Source organism: Microcebus murinus, unplaced genomic scaffold (assembly GCF_040939455.1).
Source record: "Microcebus murinus isolate Inina unplaced genomic scaffold, M.murinus_Inina_mat1.0 scaf068_hap2_Mmur4.0, whole genome shotgun sequence".
NCBI classification, from domain to species: domain Eukaryota; kingdom Metazoa; phylum Chordata; class Mammalia; order Primates; family Cheirogaleidae; genus Microcebus; species Microcebus murinus.
In genome coordinates this window covers 23,448-38,884 of record NW_027439014.1, presented here as the reverse complement: position 1 = coordinate 38,884, position 15,437 = coordinate 23,448, and the positions used below count along the sequence as shown (strand labels likewise).

At 63.6% G+C, this 15,437-nt stretch overlaps 4 non-coding genes across 4 annotated transcripts; all 4 read left to right on the top strand.

The window, feature by feature from the left end:
- Nucleotides 1–1,909: 1,909 nt before the first annotated feature.
- Nucleotides 1,910–2,028, top strand: LOC142869299 (5S ribosomal RNA). The gene has a single exon (XR_012917992.1). It is a non-coding gene; the product is annotated as a 5S ribosomal RNA (ribosomal RNA).
- Nucleotides 2,029–5,538: 3,510 nt separating this feature from the next.
- Nucleotides 5,539–5,657, top strand: LOC142869298 (5S ribosomal RNA). The gene has a single exon (XR_012917991.1). It is a non-coding gene; the product is annotated as a 5S ribosomal RNA (ribosomal RNA).
- A 3,508-nt stretch (nucleotides 5,658–9,165) lies between these two features.
- On the top strand, nucleotides 9,166–9,284 carry LOC142869297 (5S ribosomal RNA). Its single transcript, XR_012917990.1, has one exon. It is a non-coding gene; the product is annotated as a 5S ribosomal RNA (ribosomal RNA).
- A 3,503-nt stretch (nucleotides 9,285–12,787) lies between these two features.
- LOC142869296 (5S ribosomal RNA) lies at nucleotides 12,788–12,906 on the top strand. The gene has a single exon (XR_012917989.1). It is a non-coding gene; the product is annotated as a 5S ribosomal RNA (ribosomal RNA).
- The last annotated feature ends 2,531 nt before the right edge of the window (nucleotides 12,907–15,437 follow it).

Genomic DNA, 15,437 nt, shown 5'->3' with positions numbered 1-15,437 from the left:
GATTGAGGGTCCGGTGGTTGTCTGCACTTTTGTGCTGGGCACCCCAGGGAGGCCCGGGGGCTGGCTGGACAACGCGGTCTGTTGGGCAGGGGGGGGTTTGGAGGAGCAACTGATGCCCTTTGCACTTTGGGTAGCAAGTGTCTGAGGTGTCTCTGAGCCCTGCGCCATGTCGGGGGTGGGGGGTGGGAGGTCGGGGGGGTGGAGGAGCAGGAGGAGGAGGAGGAGGAGGTGGGAAGGGCCGTGGCCTGCAGTCGTCTTCCCGGGGTGGCTTCTTCCACAGGCTGCTTGGCCTGGGCTCCCTGCACCTGGGCCTTTGGAGGACTGGCCCTGTGCTTGCCAACGCTTCCCCTGCAGGGACCCAGAGCTGGGAGGTTGCATCTCTCAGCCCTGGGTCGGGCAGAGCCCCAGCGGGCCATGCCCACAACCTCTCTCAGCACGGGTCCCCCAGAAGGCCCCTTTGGGACCAGGATTCTCTTGCGGGTGACTCTTTAAGGTCTGGCCCCTGGATGGAGGGGCACCAGGAGTAGAGGAGCAGGAAGGGGAAGGGGGTGGCCATGCGAGGGGACACTTTCAGGCCAAGTCCCAGCTTCAGCCTGATCCTCCTGGGAACCCCGGGGTGTACGTCACACCTCCTGGTTGTCCCGCTCTGAGACAAGGAGCCGGGCTTCGCATTCCCCCAGCAGCCAGTCGTGGGCTGAGGACACCTGGGGCGTTGGGAACTCCCTGGCTTCTCCTTGGCTTAACATCTGGAGCTGCTTGTGAATCGTGCCGCCACACACACCCGAGTGCAGGTGTCTTCTGCACAGACTGCGGGCCTCGCTCTTCTGAATGCCGCTAGCTCGCCACCCACCCACGGGTGAACCTGGTCAGGGTACTTTCTCTCGGGGGCAGACTCTGATCCTGGCGGGCTACCGGTGTTTCTGTTTGCTCGTTTCTTTCTTCCATTTCGGGAAAGGCTTCCTTACTGGGTGTGGAAATCTCCTATGCCTTTCCTCGCCTATTCTGTCAGCTTTAAAATTCTCTTTCAGTTGCCACCCTCACAGATGGATTAGGAAACTCTTTCCGGTGCACTCATTAGTGAAATGACCTCAATGAAGCTGGAATCCAATATCTAATCGCCGATTTTTAGCGAGTCCACACGCCAGGGTGGTCGGGGTCCAATGCAGCCCCGGCCAGGCCCAGGCCCCTTGGACTGGGCCACAGGAGGACACAGAGGAGGGTCCCGGCCCCCCCGGTCGCGTTGCCGGCAGTTCTCCAAGGGCTTGGGCGTTTTCCAGAGGTAGGAGATGGAGGGGACTGATTTCTTCAGCGCCCCACAAACCACGCCACCCCACCCATGGGACACATCCCTAGAGAGAGAGAGAGACGCCCCTACACTCGCTCCCCTCCCCCATGCGCTGTGCCCCAGCCCGGGCCCGGGGGAATAGGCGGCAGCCCACCCACAGGGTGGGGGGCCCAGCTGAAAGGGGTTGTCAGGGAGGGCGGCCCCTGCCTGGGGTCAAAGGGCGGGCGATCCGCGCGTGCGCAATCGGCGGCGGCGGGGGCGGCCACGAGCTGGGGGTGGGGGGCGGGTAGGTGAAGGAGGCCAGGCGAGGAGAGGAAGGGGGCTGGAAGGTCTCCACCTTGGCGAGTCCAGCCGTGGAGGCGCATCTTGTGTGAGTGTGAGTGTGTGTGTGTGTGTGTGTGTGTGTGTGTATAGAGAGACAGCCCCCCACCCCGGCCCACCGCTCCCTGCCCGCCCCGCCCCGCCTGTCACCCCCGTCCCTCGGAGCCCGCCGGACCCGGCCGGTGAACTCAACAGGCCCGGCCCGGCGCGGGTCAGCGCCGGCGCGGGGCCTGGGGCGGGAGGAGGCGGCGGGGAAGCGCAGAGAGGCTCGGCTTCATGAGCGGGGCAGGGGCGCCCTCCGCCGTCTAGGGCCACACCACCCTGAACGCGCCCGACCTCGTCTGGTCTCGGAAGCTAAGCAGGGTCGGGCCTGGTTAGTACTTGGATGGGAGACCGCCTGGGAATACCGGGTGCCTTAGGCTTCTTCTTTTTTTTTTTTTTTTGTTTTGCCTCTTGTTCTGTCCCCTCTCTGGGAGCGAGGCGGCGGCCCGGGGTGGGGGTCACCCCCACCCTCAGCGCCCGCCGCGGTGCCTGGCGCCCCAGCCCGCACCGTGGGGCCTCCTCTTGTCCCAAGCCGCGACACTGCCGTCACGCGGCAGCATGCGTGGCTTCTGGACTGTCAGGTCTCAGACCAAAGGTCTGCTCTGTGGGAACCGACACGCTGGAGGAAACCTTGAGAGTCTGAGAGGGGAGGGAGTTCCAGAAGAAGGCCAGGATGTCATTTTGAGGGAGTATGTGACCAGAACTCGTCCCGTTGCTTTTGGGGTTCTATGGGCTACACGTAGGAATCTTTGGTGGTGGCACCTGATGTTGGGGGATCCGGAGTCACACCCAGACCTGCTCCACAGGCCTCCTTTTACTTTTCTCTTCGGATTCATTATTTTTAAAAAGTGTCTCTTATCTCTATGATTGCATTTTCTTTTCTCTCTCTTTTCAAGCAGATGATGGGAGTCCAAGTATTAAGGTGACATGTGTTGCCCGTGCCCCCCTCCCCCCTGTGTTCTTATTCATTTACCTCTGATGTCGTTCCAGCGTATTGTGGGGGTACCAATGTTAAGGTCGGGTACGTTGCCCTCTCCCAGCCTCCCCCCTCGGGTCAGAGCCTCAAGTGCGCCCATGCCCCAGTCGGTGCGCACCCACCCCATTCCTAATGGAGGTGTATGCCCATCCCCTCCCCCCACCCGCCCGACACCCACCCGATGAAGGTGATTCCTCTGTGTCCACTTAGGTGTCCATCGGTTCGTACCCATTTGCTGGTGAGCGCGAGCACGTGGTGCTCGTGTGTCCATTCTTGGGCTACCTGGCTTACTGGAACGGGTTCCAGCTCTGGCCAGGAGAACCACGAGAGGTGCCCTCTCACCGCTGCTCCTCCTAGCTGAATAGCACTCCGTGGTGTCCACGCGCCACATTTCATTTACGCACTCGTGGGTCGATGGGCACTCGGGTCGCTTCCAGGTCTTTGCGATTGTGACTTGTGCCCTGACTCTAACCCTAACCCTTACCCAGCCCGTCTCCTCCTCGGCCCCTGCCTGACTGACTCCTTCCCGCCCGGCCTGTCACCTGTCACCGTCCTCTGCCCCTGCCTGACACGCTCCTCCCCGCCCGGGCCGTCACCGTCCTCGGCCCCTGCCTGACGGGGCTCCTCCGTCGCCTGGGCCTTCCAAGGGCTTGGTGTGGACGCTGGTTCCAGGACGCCCTCCCAAGAACCCGGTAGCAGGGCGGCCGCAGCGTCTCGCGCCACCCAACCGTCCGCCGGCCGGCGGCCGTCGCTAAGTGGCCTGCGGGGGACGTGCCCCCACTGTGGGGCGGGCGCCCAGCCTGGTGTCTTCTCTGAGGCCCCGTGGCTGCTTTCCCCCCCCCCGCAAGGGGAGAGCCGCGGAGGTGGGGACCGCCTCCTCGTGGGGACGTACACCCAGCTCTCCACGTCGGATTCCGGGGCTCTCTGTCCTGCCAGAAGGCCCAGCTGGCCTGCGGGTCCTTAGAGTGGCAAAAACATCCGAAAACTGAGATTGAGGGTCCGGTGGTTGTCTGCACTTTTGTGCTGGGCACCCCAGGGAGGCCCGGGGGCTGGCTGGACAACGCGGTCTGTTGGGCAGGGGGGGGTTTGGAGGAGCAACTGATGCCCTTTGCACTTTGGGTAGCAAGTGTCTGAGGTGTCTCTGAGCCCTGCGCCATGTCGGGGGTGGGGGGTGGGAGGTCGGGGGGGTGGAGGAGCAGGAGGAGGAGGAGGAGGAGGTGGGAAGGGCCGTGGCCTGCAGTCGTCTTCCCGGGGTGGCTTCTTCCACAGGCTGCTTGGCCTGGGCTCCCTGCACCTGGGCCTTTGGAGGACTGGCCCTGTGCTTGCCAACGCTTCCCCTGCAGGGACCCAGAGCTGGGAGGTTGCATCTCTCAGCCCTGGGTCGGGCAGAGCCCCAGCGGGCCATGCCCACAACCTCTCTCAGCACGGGTCCCCCAGAAGGCCCCTTTGGGACCAGGATTCTCTTGCGGGTGACTCTTTAAGGTCTGGCCCCTGTATGGAGGGGCACCAGGAGTAGAGGAGCAGGAAGGGGAAGGGGGTGGCCATGCGAGGGGACACTTTCAGGCCAAGTCCCAGCTTCAGCCTGATCCTCCTGGGAACCCCGGGGTGTACGTCACACCTCCTGGTTGTCCCGCTCTGAGACAAGGAGCCGGGCTTCGCATTCCCCCAGCAGCCAGTCGTGGGCTGAGGACACCTGGGGCGTTGGGAACTCCCTGGCTTCTCCTTGGCTTAACATCTGGAGCTGCTTGTGAATCGTGCCGCCACACACACCCGAGTGCAGGTGTCTTCTGCACAGACTGCGGGCCTCGCTCTTCTGAATGCCGCTAGCTCGCCACCCACCCACGGGTGAACCTGGTCAGGGTACTTTCTCTCGGGGGCAGACTCTGATCCTGGCGGGCTACCGGTGTTTCTGTTTGCTCGTTTCTTTCTTCCATTTCGGGAAAGGCTTCCTTACTGGGTGTGGAAATCTCCTATGCCTTTCCTCGCCTATTCTGTCAGCTTTAAAATTCTCTTTCAGTTGCCACCCTCACAGATGGATTAGGAAACTCTTTCCGGTGCACTCATTAGTGAAATGACCTCAATGAAGCTGGAATCCAATATCTAATCGCCGATTTTTAGCGAGTCCACACGCCAGGGTGGTCGGGGTCCAATGCAGCCCCGGCCAGGCCCAGGCCCCTTGGACTGGGCCACAGGAGGACACAGAGGAGGGTCCCGGCCCCCCCCCCCGGTCGCGTTGCGGGCAGTTCTCCAAGGGCTTGGGCGTTTTCCAGAGGTAGGAGATGGAGGGGACTGATTTCTTCAGCGCCCCACAAACCACGCCACCCCACCCATGGGACACATCCCTAGAGAGAGAGAGAGACGCCCCATACACTCGCTCCCCTCCCCCATGCGCTGTGCCCCAGCCCGGGCCCGGGGGAATAGGCGGCAGCCCACCCACAGGGTGGGGGGCCCAGCTGAAAGGGGTTGTCAGGGAGGGCGGCCCCTGCCTGGGGTCAAAGGGCGGGCGATCCGCGCGTGCGCAATCGGCGGCGGCGGCGGCGGCGGCGGGGGCGGCCACGAGCTGGGGGTGGGGGGCGGGTAGGTGAAGGAGGCCAGGCGAGGAGAGGAAGGGGGCTGGAAGGTCTCCACCTTGGCGAGTCCAGCCGTGGAGGCGCATCTTGTGTGAGTGTGAGTGTGTGTGTGTGTGTGTGTGTGTATAGAGAGACAGCCCCCCACCCCGGCCCACCGCTCCCTGCCCGCCCCGCCCCGCCCCGCCTGTCACCCCCGTCCCTCGGAGCCCGCCGGACCCGGCCGGTGAACTCAACAGGCCCGGCCCGGCGCGGGTCAGCGCCGGCGCGGGGCCTGGGGCGGGAGGAGGCGGCGGGGAAGCGCAGAGAGGCTCGGCTTCTTGAGCGGGGCAGGGGCGCCCTCCGCCGTCTAGGGCCACACCACCCTGAACGCGCCCGACCTCGTCTGGTCTCGGAAGCTAAGCAGGGTCGGGCCTGGTTAGTACTTGGATGGGAGACCGCCTGGGAATACCGGGTGCCTTAGGCTTCTTCTTCTTTTTTTTTTTTTGTTTTGCCTCTTGTTCTGTCCCCTCTCTGGGAGCGAGGCGGCGGCCCGGGGTGGGGGTCACCCCCACCCTCAGCGCCCGCCGCGGTGCCTGGCGCCCCAGCCCGCACCGTGGGGCCTCCTCTTGTCCCAAGCCGCGACACCGCCGTCACGCGGCAGCATGCGTGGCTTCTGGACTGTCAGATCTCAGACCAAAGGTCTGCTCTGTGGGAACCGACACGCTGGAGGAAACCTTGAGAGTCTGAGAGGGGAGGGAGTTCCAGAAGAAGGCCAGGATGTCATTTTGAGGGAGTATGTGACCAGAACTCGTCCCGTTGCTTTTGGGGTTCTATGGGCTACACGTAGGAATCTTTGGTGGTGGCACCTGATGTTGGGGGATCCGGAGTCACACCCAGACCTGCTCCACAGGCCTCCTTTTACTTTTCTCTTCGGATTCATTATTTTTAAAAAGTGTCTCTTATCTCTATGATTGCATTTTCTTTTCTCTCTCTTTTCAAGCAGATGATGGGAGTCCAAGTATTAAGGTGACATGTGTTGCCCGTGCCCCCCTCCCCCCTGTGTTCTTATTCATTTACCTCTGATGTCGTTCCAGCGTATTGTGGGGGTACCAATGTTAAGGTCGGGTACGTTGCCCTCTCCCAGCCTCCCCCCTCGGGTCAGAGCCTCAAGTGCGCCCATGCCCCAGTCGGTGCGCACCCACCCCATTCCTAATGGAGGTGTATGCCCATCCCCTCCCCCCACCCGCCCGACACCCACCCGATGAAGGTGATTCCTCTGTGTCCACTTAGGTGTCCATCGGTTCGTACCCATTTGCTGGTGAGCGCGAGCACGTGGTGCTCGTGTGTCCATTCTTGGGCTACCTGGCTTACTGGAACGGGTTCCAGCTCTGGCCAGGAGAACCACGAGAGGTGCCCTCTCACCGCTGCTCCTCCTAGCTGAATAGCACTCCGTGGTGTCCACGCGCCACATTTCATTTACGCACTCGTGGGTCGATGGGCACTCGGGTCGCTTCCAGGTCTTTGCGATTGTGACTTGTGCCCTGACTCTAACCCTAACCCTTACCCAGCCCGTCTCCTCCTCGGCCCCTGCCTGACTGACTCCTTCCCGCCCGGCCTGTCACCTGTCACCGTCCTCTGCCCCTGCCTGACACGCTCCTCCCCGCCCGGGCCGTCACCGTCCTCGGCCCCTGCCTGACGGGGCTCCTCCGTCGCCTGGGCCTTCCAAGGGCTTGGTGTGGACGCTGGTTCCAGGACGCCCTCCCAAGAACCCGGTAGCAGGGCGGCCGCAGCGTCTCGCGCCACCCAACCGTCCGCCGGCCGGCGGCCGTCGCTAAGTGGCCTGCGGGGGACGTGCCCCCACTGTGGGGCGGGCGCCCAGCCTGGTGTCTTCTCTGAGGCCCCGTGGCTGCTTTCCCCCCCCCCGCAAGGGGAGAGCCGCGGAGGTGGGGACCGCCTCCTCGTGGGGACGTACACCCAGCTCTCCACGTCGGATTCCGGGGCTCTCTGTCCTGCCAGAAGGCCCAGCTGGCCTGCGGGTCCTTAGAGTGGCAAAAACATCCGAAAACTGAGATTGAGGGTCCGGTGGTTGTCTGCACTTTTGTGCTGGGCACCCCAGGGAGGCCCGGGGGCTGGCTGGACAACGCGGTCTGTTGGGCAGGGGGGGGTTTGGAGGAGCAACTGATGCCCTTTGCACTTTGGGTAGCAAGTGTCTGAGGTGTCTCTGAGCCCTGCGCCATGTCGGGGGTGGGGGGTGGGAGGTCGGGGGGGTGGAGGAGCAGGAGGAGGAGGAGGAGGAGGTGGGAAGGGCCGTGGCCTGCAGTCGTCTTCCCGGGGTGGCTTCTTCCACAGGCTGCTTGGCCTGGGCTCCCTGCACCTGGGCCTTTGGAGGACTGGCCCTGTGCTTGCCAACGCTTCCCCTGCAGGGACCCAGAGCTGGGAGGTTGCATCTCTCAGCCCTGGGTCGGGCAGAGCCCCAGCGGGCCATGCCCACAACCTCTCTCAGCACGGGTCCCCCAGAAGGCCCCTTTGGGACCAGGATTCTCTTGCGGGTGACTCTTTAAGGTCTGGCCCCTGGATGGAGGGGCACCAGGAGTAGAGGAGCAGGAAGGGGAAGGGGGTGGCCATGCGAGGGGACACTTTCAGGCCAAGTCCCAGCTTCAGCCTGATCCTCCTGGGAACCCCGGGGTGTACGTCACACCTCCTGGTTGTCCCGCTCTGAGACAAGGAGCCGGGCTTCGCATTCCCCCAGCAGCCAGTCGTGGGCTGAGGACACCTGGGGCGTTGGGAACTCCCTGGCTTCTCCTTGGCTTAACATCTGGAGCTGCTTGTGAATCGTGCCGCCACACACACCCGAGTGCAGGTGTCTTCTGCACAGACTGCGGGCCTCGCTCTTCTGAATGCCGCTAGCTCGCCACCCACCCACGGGTGAACCTGGTCAGGGTACTTTCTCTCGGGGGCAGACTCTGATCCTGGCGGGCTACCGGTGTTTCTGTTTGCTCGTTTCTTTCTTCCATTTCGGGAAAGGCTTCCTTACTGGGTGTGGAAATCTCCTATGCCTTTCCTCGCCTATTCTGTCAGCTTTAAAATTCTCTTTCAGTTGCCACCCTCACAGATGGATTAGGAAACTCTTTCCGGTGCACTCATTAGTGAAATGACCTCAATGAAGCTGGAATCCAATATCTAATCGCCGATTTTTAGCGAGTCCACACGCCAGGGTGGTCGGGGTCCAATGCAGCCCCGGCCAGGCCCAGGCCCCTTGGACTGGGCCACAGGAGGACACAGAGGAGGGTCCCGGCCCCCCCGGTCGCGTTGCCGGCAGTTCTCCAAGGGCTTGGGCGTTTTCCAGAGGTAGGAGATGGAGGGGACTGATTTCTTCAGCGCCCCACAAACCACGCCACCCCACCCATGGGACACATCCCTAGAGAGAGAGAGAGACGCCCCATACACTCGCTCCCCTCCCCCATGCGCTGTGCCCCAGCCCGGGCCCGGGGGAATAGGCGGCAGCCCACCCACAGGGTGGGGGGCCCAGCTGAAAGGGGTTGTCAGGGAGGGCGGCCCCTGCCTGGGGTCAAAGGGCGGGCGATCCGCGCGTGCGCAATCGGCGGCGGCGGCGGCGGCGGGGGCGGCCACGAGCTGGGGGTGGGGGGCGGGTAGGTGAAGGAGGCCAGGCGAGGAGAGGAAGGGGGCTGGAAGGTCTCCACCTTGGCGAGTCCAGCCGTGGAGGCGCATCTTGTGTGAGTGTGAGTGTGTGTGTGTGTGTGTGTGTGTGTGTGTGTGTATAGAGAGACAGCCCCCCACCCCGGCCCACCGCTCCCTGCCCGCCCCGCCCCGCCTGTCACCCCCGTCCCTCGGAGCCCGCCGGACCCGGCCGGTGAACTCAACAGGCCCGGCCCGGCGCGGGTCAGCGCCGGCGCGGGGCCTGGGGCGGGAGGAGGCGGCGGGGAAGCGCAGAGAGGCTCGGCTTCATGAGCGGGGCAGGGGCGCCCTCCGCCGTCTAGGGCCACACCACCCTGAACGCGCCCGACCTCGTCTGGTCTCGGAAGCTAAGCAGGGTCGGGCCTGGTTAGTACTTGGATGGGAGACCGCCTGGGAATACCGGGTGCCTTAGGCTTCTTCTTTTTTTTTTTTTTTTTGTTTTGCCTCTTGTTCTGTCCCCTCTCTGGGAGCGAGGCGGCGGCCCGGGGTGGGGGTCACCCCCACCCTCAGCGCCCGCCGCGGTGCCTGGCGCCCCAGCCCGCACCGTGGGGCCTCCTCTTGTCCCAAGCCGCGACACCGCCGTCACGCGGCAGCATGCGTGGCTTCTGGACTGTCAGGTCTCAGACCAAAGGTCTGCTCTGTGGGAACCGACACGCTGGAGGAAACCTTGAGAGTCTGAGAGGGGAGGGAGTTCCAGAAGAAGGCCAGGATGTCATTTTGAGGGAGTATGTGACCAGAACTCGTCCCGTTGCTTTTGGGGTTCTATGGGCTACACGTAGGAATCTTTGGTGGTGGCACCTGATGTTGGGGGATCCGGAGTCACACCCAGACCTGCTCCACAGGCCTCCTTTTACTTTTCTCTTCGGATTCATTATTTTTAAAAAGTGTCTCTTATCTCTATGATTGCATTTTCTTTTCTCTCTCTTTTCAAGCAGATGATGGGAGTCCAAGTATTAAGGTGACATGTGTTGCCCGTGCCCCCCTCCCCCCTGTGTTCTTATTCATTTACCTCTGATGTCGTTCCAGCGTATTGTGGGGGTACCAATGTTAAGGTCGGGTACGTTGCCCTCTCCCAGCCTCCCCCCTCGGGTCAGAGCCTCAAGTGCGCCCATGCCCCAGTCGGTGCGCACCCACCCCATTCCTAATGGAGGTGTATGCCCATCCCCTCCCCCCACCCGCCCGACACCCACCCGATGAAGGTGATTCCTCTGTGTCCACTTAGGTGTCCATCGGTTCGTACCCATTTGCTGGTGAGCGCGAGCACGTGGTGCTCGTGTGTCCATTCTTGGGCTACCTGGCTTACTGGAACGGGTTCCAGCTCTGGCCAGGAGAACCACGAGAGGTGCCCTCTCACCGCTGCTCCTCCTAGCTGAATAGCACTCCGTGGTGTCCACGCGCCACATTTCATTTACGCACTCGTGGGTCGATGGGCACTCGGGTCGCTTCCAGGTCTTTGCGATTGTGACTTGTGCCCTGACTCTAACCCTAACCCTTACCCAGCCCGTCTCCTCCTCGGCCCCTGCCTGACTGACTCCTTCCCGCCCGGCCTGTCACCTGTCACCGTCCTCTGCCCCTGCCTGACACGCTCCTCCCCGCCCGGGCCGTCACCGTCCTCGGCCCCTGCCTGACGGGGCTCCTCCGTCGCCTGGGCCTTCCAAGGGCTTGGTGTGGACGCTGGTTCCAGGACGCCCTCCCAGGAACCCGGTAGCAGGGCGGCCGCAGCGTCTCGCGCCACCCAACCGTCCGCCGGCCGGCGGCCGTCGCTAAGTGGCCTGCGGGGGACGTGCCCCCACTGTGGGGCGGGCGCCCAGCCTGGTGTCTTCTCTGAGGCCCCGTGGCTGCTTTCCCCCCCCCCGCAAGGGGAGAGCCGCGGAGGTGGGGACCGCCTCCTCGTGGGGACGTACACCCAGCTCTCCACGTCGGATTCCGGGGCTCTCTGTCCTGCCAGAAGGCCCAGCTGGCCTGCGGGTCCTTAGAGTGGCAAAAACATCCGAAAACTGAGATTGAGGGTCCGGTGGTTGTCTGCACTTTTGTGCTGGGCACCCCAGGGAGGCCCGGGGGCTGGCTGGACAACGCGGTCTGTTGGGCAGGGGGGGGTTTGGAGGAGCAACTGATGCCCTTTGCACTTTGGGTAGCAAGTGTCTGAGGTGTCTCTGAGCCCTGCGCCATGTCGGGGGTGGGGGGTGGGAGGTCGGGGGGGTGGAGGAGCAGGAGGAGGAGGAGGAGGAGGTGGGAAGGGCCGTGGCCTGCAGTCGTCTTCCCGGGGTGGCTTCTTCCACAGGCTGCTTGGCCTGGGCTCCCTGCACCTGGGCCTTTGGAGGACTGGCCCTGTGCTTGCCAACGCTTCCCCTGCAGGGACCCAGAGCTGGGAGGTTGCATCTCTCAGCCCTGGGTCGGGCAGAGCCCCAGCGGGCCATGCCCACAACCTCTCTCAGCACGGGTCCCCCAGAAGGCCCCTTTGGGACCAGGATTCTCTTGCGGGTGACTCTTTAAGGTCTGGCCCCTGGATGGAGGGGCACCAGGAGTAGAGGAGCAGGAAGGGGAAGGGGGTGGCCATGCGAGGGGACACTTTCAGGCCAAGTCCCAGCTTCAGCCTGATCCTCCTGGGAACCCCGGGGTGTACGTCACACCTCCTGGTTGTCCCGCTCTGAGACAAGGAGCCGGGCTTCGCATTCCCCCAGCAGCCAGTCGTGGGCTGAGGACACCTGGGGCGTTGGGAACTCCCTGGCTTCTCCTTGGCTTAACATCTGGAGCTGCTTGTGAATCGTGCCGCCACACACACCCGAGTGCAGGTGTCTTCTGCACAGACTGCGGGCCTCGCTCTTCTGAATGCCGCTAGCTCGCCACCCACCCACGGGTGAACCTGGTCAGGGTACTTTCTCTCGGGGGCAGACTCTGATCCTGGCGGGCTACCGGTGTTTCTGTTTGCTCGTTTCTTTCTTCCATTTCGGGAAAGGCTTCCTTACTGGGTGTGGAAATCTCCTATGCCTTTCCTCGCCTATTCTGTCAGCTTTAAAATTCTCTTTCAGTTGCCACCCTCACAGATGGATTAGGAAACTCTTTCCGGTGCACTCATTAGTGAAATGACCTCAATGAAGCTGGAATCCAATATCTAATCGCCGATTTTTAGCGAGTCCACACGCCAGGGTGGTCGGGGTCCAATGCAGCCCCGGCCAGGCCCAGGCCCCTTGGACTGGGCCACAGGAGGACACAGAGGAGGGTCCCGGCCCCCCCGGTCGCGTTGCCGGCAGTTCTCCAAGGGCTTGGGCGTTTTCCAGAGGTAGGAGATGGAGGGGACTGATTTCTTCAGCGCCCCACAAACCACGCCACCCCACCCATGGGACACATCCCTAGAGAGAGAGAGAGACGCCCCTACACTCGCTCCCCTCCCCCATGCGCTGTGCCCCAGCCCGGGCCCGGGGGAATAGGCGGCAGCCCACCCACAGGGTGGGGGGCCCAGCTGAAAGGGGTTGTCAGGGAGGGCGGCCCCTGCCTGGGGTCAAAGGGCGGGCGATCCGCGCGTGCGCAATCGGCGGCGGCGGCGGCGGCGGGGGCGGCCACGAGCTGGGGGTGGGGGGCGGGTAGGTGAAGGAGGCCAGGCGAGGAGAGGAAGGGGGCTGGAAGGTCTCCACCTTGGCGAGTCCAGCCGTGGAGGCGCATCTTGTGTGAGTGTGAGTGTGTGTGTGTGTGTGTGTGTGTATAGAGAGACAGCCCCCCACCCCGGCCCACCGCTCCCTGCCCGCCCCGCCCCGCCCCGCCTGTCACCCCCGTCCCTCGGAGCCCGCCGGACCCGGCCGGTGAACTCAACAGGCCCGGCCCGGCGCGGGTCAGCGCCGGCGCGGGGCCTGGGGCGGGAGGAGGCGGCGGGGAAGCGCAGAGAGGCTCGGCTTCATGAGCGGGGCAGGGGCGCCCTCCGCCGTCTAGGGCCACACCACCCTGAACGCGCCCGACCTCGTCTGGTCTCGGAAGCTAAGCAGGGTCGGGCCTGGTTAGTACTTGGATGGGAGACCGCCTGGGAATACCGGGTGCCTTAGGCTTCTTCTTTTTTTTTTTTTTTTGTTTTGCCTCTTGTTCTGTCCCCTCTCTGGGAGCGAGGCGGCGGCCCGGGGTGGGGGTCACCCCCACCCTCAGCGCCCGCCGCGGTGCCTGGCGCCCCAGCCCGCACCGTGGGGCCTCCTCTTGTCCCAAGCCGCGACACCGCCGTCACGCGGCAGCATGCGTGGCTTCTGGACTGTCAGGTCTCAGACCAAAGGTCTGCTCTGTGGGAACCGACACGCTGGAGGAAACCTTGAGAGTCTGAGAGGGGAGGGAGTTCCAGAAGAAGGCCAGGATGTCATTTTGAGGGAGTATGTGACCAGAACTCGTCCCGTTGCTTTTGGGGTTCTATGGGCTACACGTAGGAATCTTTGGTGGTGGCACCTGATGTTGGGGGATCCGGAGTCACACCCAGACCTGCTCCACAGGCCTCCTTTTACTTTTCTCTTCGGATTCATTATTTTTAAAAAGTGTCTCTTATCTCTATGATTGCATTTTCTTTTCTCTCTCTTTTCAAGCAGATGATGGGAGTCCAAGTATTAAGGTGACATGTGTTGCCCGTGCCCCCCTCCCCCCTGTGTTCTTATTCATTTACCTCTGATGTCGTTCCAGCGTATTGTGGGGGTACCAATGTTAAGGTCGGGTACGTTGCCCTCTCCCAGCCTCCCCCCTCGGGTCAGAGCCTCAAGTGCGCCCATGCCCCAGTCGGTGCGCACCCACCCCATTCCTAATGGAGGTGTATGCCCATCCCCTCCCCCCACCCGCCCGACACCCACCCGATGAAGGTGATTCCTCTGTGTCCACTTAGGTGTCCATCGGTTCGTACCCATTTGCTGGTGAGCGCGAGCACGTGGTGCTCGTGTGTCCATTCTTGGGCTACCTGGCTTACTGGAACGGGTTCCAGCTCTGGCCAGGAGAACCACGAGAGGTGCCCTCTCACCGCTGCTCCTCCTAGCTGAATAGCACTCCGTGGTGTCCACGCGCCACATTTCATTTACGCACTCGTGGGTCGATGGGCACTCGGGTCGCTTCCAGGTCTTTGCGATTGTGACTTGTGCCCTGACTCTAACCCTAACCCTTACCCAGCCCGTCTCCTCCTCGGCCCCTGCCTGACTGACTCCTTCCCGCCCGGCCTGTCACCTGTCACCGTCCTCTGCCCCTGCCTGACACGCTCCTCCCCGCCCGGGCCGTCACCGTCCTCGGCCCCTGCCTGACGGGGCTCCTCCGTCGCCTGGGCCTTCCAAGGGCTTGGTGTGGACGCTGGTTCCAGGACGCCCTCCCAAGAACCCGGTAGCAGGGCGGCCGCAGCGTCTCGCGCCACCCAACCGTCCGCCGGCCGGCGGCCGTCGCTAAGTGGCCTGCGGGGGACGTGCCCCCACTGTGGGGCGGGCGCCCAGCCTGGTGTCTTCTCTGAGGCCCCGTGGCTGCTTTCCCCCCCCCCGCAAGGGGAGAGCCACGGAGGTGGGGACCGCCTCCTCGTGGGGACGTACACCCAGCTCTCCACGTCGGATTCCGGGGCTCTCTGTCCTGCCAGAAGGCCCAGCTGGCCTGCGGGTCCTTAGAGTGGCAAAAACATCCGAAAACTGAGATTGAGGGTCCGGTGGTTGTCTGCACTTTTGTGCTGGGCACCCCAGGGAGGCCCGGGGGCTGGCTGGACAACGCGGTCTGTTGGGCAGGGGGGGGTTTGGAGGAGCAACTGATGCCCTTTGCACTTTGGGTAGCAAGTGTCTGAGGTGTCTCTGAGCCCTGCGCCATGTCGGGGGTGGGGGGTGGGAGGTCGGGGGGGTGGAGGAGCAGGAGGAGGAGGAGGAGGAGGTGGGAAGGGCCGTGGCCTGCAGTCGTCTTCCCGGGGTGGCTTCTTCCACAGGCTGCTTGGCCTGGGCTCCCTGCACCTGGGCCTTTGGAGGACTGGCCCTGTGCTTGCCAACGCTTCCCCTGCAGGGACCCAGAGCTGGGAGGTTGCATCTCTCAGCCCTGGGTCGGGCAGAGCCCCAGCGGGCCATGCCCACAACCTCTCTCAGCACGGGTCCCCCAGAAGGCCCCTTTGGGACCAGGATTCTCTTGCGGGTGACTCTTTAAGGTCTGGCCCCTGGATGGAGGGGCACCAGGAGTAGAGGAGCAGGAAGGGGAAGGGGGTGGCCATGCGAGGGGACACTTTCAGGCCAAGTCCCAGCTTCAGCCTGATCCTCCTGGGAACCCCGGGGTGTACGTCACACCTCCTGGTTGTCCCGCTCTGAGACAAGGAGCCGGGCTTCGCATTCCCCCAGCAGCCAGTCGTGGGCTGAGGACACCTGGGGCGTTGGGAACTCCCTGGCTTCTCCTTGGCTTAACATCTGGAGCTGCTTGTGAATCGTGCCGCCACACACACCCGAGTGCAGGTGTCTTCTGCACAGACTGCGGGCCTCGCTCTTCTGAATGCCGCTAGCTCGCCACCCACCCACGGGTGAACCTGGTCAGGGTACTTTCTCTCGGGGGCAGACTCTGATCCTGGCGGGCTACCGGTGTTTCTGTTTGCTCGTTTCTTTCTTCCATT